The sequence below is a fragment of the Rattus norvegicus genome, chromosome 15, assembly GCF_021556685.1.
Source record: "Rattus norvegicus strain SHRSP/BbbUtx chromosome 15, alternate assembly SHRSP_T2T, whole genome shotgun sequence".
NCBI classification, from domain to species: Eukaryota; Metazoa; Chordata; class Mammalia; order Rodentia; family Muridae; genus Rattus; species Rattus norvegicus.
In genome coordinates, this window is record NC_141548.1 from 5,808,547 (window position 1) to 5,815,865 (window position 7,319).

Genomic DNA, 7,319 nt, shown 5'->3' on the forward strand with positions numbered 1-7,319 from the left:
TGACTTACCTTGAATATGCCTAGCAGGCAGACCTTCTCTCTCTTTCTTTTCCTCTGTTTGAGAGCAGGAGCAAATGACTTTATACAGCGGGCGATTTCCATTATCAACAAACAAAAATTTTCCTAAGTCATTAAAGCTAGAAAGCCAGTAATTGATGGGCTGGTGCGGTAAGGTCATTCTAACTAAACTATCCCATGGGGAAAAGTAAAAGAGACAGCCACACCATGTTTAGGAAACAAGATATCACAGGTGATTTGAGTACGGGTGCTGAGTGGGAGAGAGGAGGTCATGAATCCAGCTGGAAAAGCCCACCCCACTTTTAGATGTGTTTTCAAAAGTCATGTATTAGAAATTGAACTGCAATAAAAGTGTGTCAGCAAATGTGCTCTAATGATAGGTGATTAGGTTTTGGGGGCCATATTGACACAGAAACTGGATTAATGGTAATACCTTGGGAAGTAGCTTGTGTTACAAGGAGAACTTCAGTTATCCCTTGCCTAGGCCATCTACTGTCTTCTCTTCTCTTTTTCCTCTTTCACTCTTCTATCTGGGCTGATGTAGCAAAAGGCTCTTTCCAGAGACAAGTCAAAGGAGAATTAAGGTGACATCTTTAGCCTGTTTTCTTATAGACACATTGGACTGCGAAGGCTGTGAGGGAACCAGGCGGGAGGAGACTGCAAAAGGCAGAAGGAAGCAGTGACTGCACTGGTCGTGTTTCCCATTCTGTCACAGAAGCATTTTAAGAAAGGAGGGTTCCATTGGCTCAGAGTCGGGAAGCACAGACTCCATCCTAGAAGGGGTGAGTGTAGCCGTGAGAGGTGCAGTTGGTAGAAGTGGACTGGCTGGCAGGATGCGAATGAGACTCTTACCATGTGGGTGGAGCAGGGAGCAGAAATAGGGAAATTCTAGCTCTTAGCTTCTTCTCTGTGCCATTTAGTGCAGGCTCCTAGCCTGAGAGTTATGGTGTTACCACCATTCAGAGTGAGTTTTACGTCGATTCTCTCCCCAAAACCCCTCAGAGTGACATTCAAAGGCCTGCTTCACTAACACACTAGGCACTTTTTACCTTCCTCAAATTGTCAATGATCATCAGCAGAGCAAAGACAAGAAGGTAGCACGGCCATTTAGAGGGAGGAATCAAGGAGTGGTGTCCGTGCAAGCCAGAAGAGACCTACAGGAAAGCTGGACATCAAAGAGCCACACACATTCTCTTATGGATTCTCATGGTTTTCCCAGGGTGAGATTCAGATGCATGTGGTAGCTAAAGGCATCTCTAGCTGAAGCCGGTTTTCCTATGTGACATTAGGAAACAGTTGTAATAAAAGAAAGTTTCAATCAGCAACCTGTTCTGATTCTGATGGCCCCAAGTCTGATACTAGGCCTGAATTCTCTTCATAACTTTCGATACTTTTGAAAATAAAGGATAGATAGTATAATGTACTTGAATCCTAAAATACCGTGAAATACGTATTTCATAAATATGCATTACATGATATTCAGTTGGAATTGCTCGGAATTGTACTTTCTTCTATCCCTATAACCACTCTGCTCTGGACAGAATTACTAAAGAATATGATGACTTGGGTTGTATGTGTGTGTGTCTTTGTGCGTTCTGTGTATGTGTTTATGTGCGGTGGTTTCTGGCCCAACTGAAGGAAAATTAAGGTTTCTGCATTTAAGTATTTTAAGTGGTTTGGATAGATTTTAATTCTTTTCATAAGGTATTTATTCTGGGTTGTCTGGTATGAGTGACAGAGCCGTGCTGTAGTCACTTTACTTTGACAGTTTACCTGTGGGTGGCAGTTTTCTGTAGTCCTTGACAGCGATGCTTTAGATCATTTTTCTTACAAACTCCAGCTGGCTCTTATGGCTAGAATAGGAAAATCGATTTGGTTGTTTACTGTTTTTTTTTTAAAATTCCCATTAAAAATTTCTGATGTTAATACTTTAAATAAACATGATTGATTAATATTTTTAAAAGAGGTAAAAACACTCAGACACCTAGAAAACCATGGATGGGTTCCTCTTTAGTCAACTGGAGCCACAAAAATGTCAGAATCACACAGCCAATCAGAATTCACCTGAAACCAGACACTACAGAAATAGTCTCATTTACATAGAAAGAATTGGCTGATGGGAAATGATAAGCAAAGTTGCTCACCACAACCACGAAAGGACTCTTCACAACTGGGCATTGTGACTCAAAGTGCCAATTCCAGTACTTGGGATAAAGAAGTAGGTAGATTCCTGTAGGATCAAGGCCACCCTGCCCCACCCACCAAGTCCATGACATTTAGTTCTCCCTGATTATACTTAGAGGTCCTGCGTTTCTTCCTTTCTATTTTTTTAATATTTAATTTTTACTTGTGTGAGTACATTGCCGCTAACTTCAGACACACCAGAAGAGGGCGTCAGATCCCATACCAGAGGGCTGTAAGTAGCCATGTGGTTGTTGGGATTTGAACTCAGGATCTCTGGGAGAGTGGTTGGTGCTCTTAATCACTGAACAATCTCTTCAACCCTTGACAGATCCTGTGGCAACATACCGACTAAAACTCTTTGTACATTCCATCAAATAGTTATTATTTCCAGGCTTGAATAACAATGGTACATTTATAACTTAGATGAAGTTATTTCATAAGTGACACTGGTCTCAGTTATTGAAGTGATGGGTGAACTATCAGAAATAAAAGAACGCTACAGGCCACTGGATATATATGCAGGATAGCAGTAGCTGTAGTTGCACTTTTTATACTTATATATAATTATACACATAGTTTTCCAAACCTATTTATTTTTATTTTAGTTTGTTTAAGATTTTTGACATATACAGCATTCTGCCTGCATGCATGCCTGCAGGCCAGAAGAGGGCGCCAGATCTCACCATAGATGATTGTGAGGCACTATGTGGTTGCTGGGAATTGAACTCCGACCTCTGGAACAGTAGCCAGTATTAACTGTGGAACCACCTCTCCGGCACCATTACTTCTTTTTTTTTTTCTTTTCTTTTCTTTTTTTCGGAGCTGGGGACCGAACCCAGGACCTTGTGCTTGCTAGGCAAGCGCTCTACCACTAAGCTAAATCCCCAACCCCCATTACTTCTATTCTAATCTGCCTGGTGTCTCCAGTAATTTTCTTATGAATGTTCTCTCGGCATGATAAAGTTTGATCTTCACCTGTGCACTCAGAAGGGACACACATCTGCAATGACATGTTCATTTTGAGTTTTGCATTTTGTAATCAAAGATCTTTTTGTTTGTATTTAGCATGGAACTATCTATGTAAACAAGGATGTTCTCCTCCCTGCCTCTGCCCTCCTGCTTCAACTCTTGAACTAACAGTGGACCACCACCATGAAAGGCACTTTCTTCTTTGTGTCCTAAATCCACAAAAAAGCAATTAAGTGCGTACTAGGGCGTTATGAATATGCTATCACCTTAGATGGTTCACGGCATGGTGTATAGATTAACAACTTGTAGCTGGCCATTTCGAGGCATTGTTCCATTGGACTAGACAGAAGACTCTGGCATGAATTTTCTAATGGTGTTAAGTGCCCTTTTATTTTTCTGAAAGTCCTTTGGACTTATGCCAGAGTGAGGGATGTGCACGAATCTCACTGGAAATTAAGTGTCCGTTTCCTTTAAAGCTGAGGTTGGGTTTCTTTTGAGAGAGGAGTGCTTGTGACTGGGATGATTCAGGAATCCTCCAGCCAAGGCAACTGTGGGAGGAGACATCGCTCAGGTGCACTAAATTCTCACTTCCACAAGGTGGCACCCCATACCTAGTAATCCATATCCCCATTTCTTCAGGACAAACACATAAGGGCCATTGGCCAGAAGGGGTCAGAACAACACCACTCTTCTGTTCCCCTTTCATTGAGCACTAAGTGGTGATCGCACTTATAGACACTAGAGGGCTGTGGTCAGAATGGAGGAACGTGATAATTTAAGGCCTGTAACTAGTAGGAATTAAAAGTTGACATTTTTATCTGCAGACAGTATAACATTTATGAAACATTTATGAAAATTCCAAGGATATAATCATTAAGGAAAAATTTCAAGCTGCTTGCCCATTAATTATTATATATCAATTGTATAAAAAAATCAAAGGCCGGCCCGCAGCAGCTCTCTGCTCCCAGACCCTGTGAGAGAGAGACCCAACCGCCTGGTCAGGTGGGCACTCCTGAGGCTGCAGAGCGGAAGAGACCACCAACACTGCTCACCCCTGCCCACATCCCAGGCCCAAGAGGAAACTGTATAAGGCCTCTGGGCTCCCGTGGGGGAGGGCCCAGGAGCCGCAGGACCCCTGCCAGAGACACCACCGGACCCTGAAGGAAACAGACCGGATAAACAGTTCTCTGCACCCAAATCCCGTGGGAGGGAGAGCTAAACCTTCAGAGAGGCAGACAAGCCTGGGAAACCAGAAGAGACTGATCTCTGTACATACATCTCGGACGCCAGAGAAAAACACCAAAGGCCATCTGGAACCCTGGTGCACTGAAGCTCCCGGAAGAGGCGGCACAGGTATTCCTGGTTGCTGCCGCCACAGAGAGCCCGTGGGCAGCACCCCACGAGCGAACTTGAGCCTCGGGACCACAGGTAAGACCAACTTTTCTGCTGCAAGAAAGCTGCCTGGTGAACTCAAGACACAGGCCCACAGGAACAGCTGAAGACCTGTAGAGAGGAAAAAATACACGCCCGAAAGCAGAACACTCTGTTCCCATAACTGGCTCAAAGAAAACAGGAAAACAGGTCTACAGCACTCCTGACACACAGGCTTATAGGACGGTCTAGCCACTGTCAGAAATAGCAGAACAAAGTAACACTAGAGATAATCTAATGGCGAGAGGCAAGCGCAGGAACCCAAGCAACAGAAACCAAGACTACTTGGCATCATCGGAGCCCAATTCTCCCACCAAAACAAACATGGAATATCCAAACACACCAGAAAAGCAAGATCTAGTTTCAAAATCATATTTGATCATGATGCTGGAGGACTTCAAGAAAGATGTGAAGAACTCCCTTAGGGAAACACAGGAAAACATTAATAAATAAGTAGAAGCCTACAGAGAGGAATCGCAAAAATCCCTGAAAGAATTCCAGGAAAACACAATCAAACAGTTGAAGGAATTAAAAATGGAAATAGAAGCAATCAAGAAAGAACACATGGAAACAACCCTGGATATAGAAAACCAAAAGAAGAGACAAGGAGCTGTAGATACAAGCTTCACCAACAGAATACAAGAGATGGAAGAGAGAATATCAGGAGCAGAAGATTCCATAGAAATCATTGACTCAACTGTCAAAGATAATGTAAAGCGGAAAAAGCTACTGGTCCAAAACATACAGGAAATCCAGGACTCAATGAGAAGATCAAACCTAAGGATAATAGGTATAGAAGAGATTGAAGACTCCCAGCTCAAAGGACCAGTAAATATCTTCAACAAAATCATAGAAGAAAACTTCCCTAATCTAAAAAAAAGAGATACCCATAGGCATACAAGAAGCCTACAGAACTGCAAATAGATTGGACCAGAAGAGAAACACCTCCCGTCACATAATAGTCAAAACACCAAACGCACAAAATAAAGAAAGAATATTAAAAGCAGTAAGGGAAAAAGGTCAAGTAACATATAAAGGCAGACCTATCAGAATCACAGCAGATTTCTCGCCAGAAACTATGAAGGCCAGAAGATCCTGGACTGATGTCATACAGACCCTAAGAGAACACAAATGCCAGCCCAGGTTACTGTATCCTGCAAAACTCTCAATTAACATTGATGGAGAAACCAAGATATTCCATGACAAAACCAAATTTACACAATATCTTTCTACAAATCCAGCACTACAAAGGATAATAAATGGTAAAGCCCAACATAAGGAGGCAAGCTATAACCTAGAAGAAGCAAGAAACTAATCGTCTTGGCAACAAAACAAAGAGAATGAAAGCACACAAACATAACCTCACATCCAAATATGAATATAACGGGAAGCAATAATCACTATTCCTTAATATCTCTCAACATCAATGGCCTCAACTCCCCAATAAAAAGACATAGATTAACAAACTGGATACGCAACGAGGACCCTGCATTCTGCTGCCTACAGGAAACACACCTCAGAGACAAAGACAGACACTACCTCAGAGTGAAAGGCTGGAAAACAACTTTCCAAGCAAATGGTCAGAAGAAGCAAGCTGGAGTAGCCATTCTAATATCAAATAAAATCAATTTTCAATTAAAAGTCATCAAAAAAGATAAGGAAGGACACTTCATATTCATCAAAGGAAAAATCCACCAAGATGAACTCTCAATCCTAAATATCTATGCCCCAAATACAAGGGCACCTACATACATAAAAGAAACCTTACTAAAGCTCAAAACACACATTGCACCTCACACAATAATAGTGGGAGATTTCAACACCCCACTCTCATCAATGGACAGATCATGGAAACAGAAATTGAACAGAGATGTAGACAGACTAAGAGAAGTCATGAGCCAAATGGACTTAACGGATATTTATAGAACATTCTATCCTAAAGCAAAAGGATATACCTTCTTCTCAGCTCCTCATGGTACTTTCTCCAAAATTGACCATATAATTGGTCAAAAAACGGGCCTCAACAGGTACAGAAAGATAGAAATAATCCCATGCGTGCTATCGGACCACCACGGCCTAAAACTGGTCTTCAATAACAATCAAGGAAGAATGCCCACATATACTTGGAAATTGAACAATGCTCTACTCAATGATAACCTGGTCAAGGAAGAAATAAAGAAAGAAATTAAAAACTTTTTAGAATTTAATGAAAATGAAGGTACAACATACCCAAACTTATGGGACACAATGAAAGCTGTGCTAAGAGGAAAACTCATAGCGCTGAGTGCCTGCAGAAAGAAACAGGAAAGAGCATATGTCAGCAGCTTGACAGCACACCTAAAAGCTCTAGAACAAAAAGAAGCACATACACCCAGGAGGAGTAGAAGGCAGGAAATAATCAAACGCACAGCGGAAATCAACCAAGTAGAAACAAAAAGGACCATAGAAAGAATCAACAGAAACAAAAGTTGGTTCTTTGAGAAAATCAACAAGATAGATAAACCCTTAGCCAGACTAACGAGAGGACACAGAGAGTGCGTCCAAATTAACAAAATCAGAAATGAAAAGGGAGACATAACAACAGATTCAGAGGAAATTCAAAAAATCATCAGATCTTACTATAAAAACCTATATTCAACAAAACTTGAAAATCTTCAGGAAATGGACAATTTCCTAGACAGATACCAGGTACCGAAGTTAAATCAGGAACAGATAAAC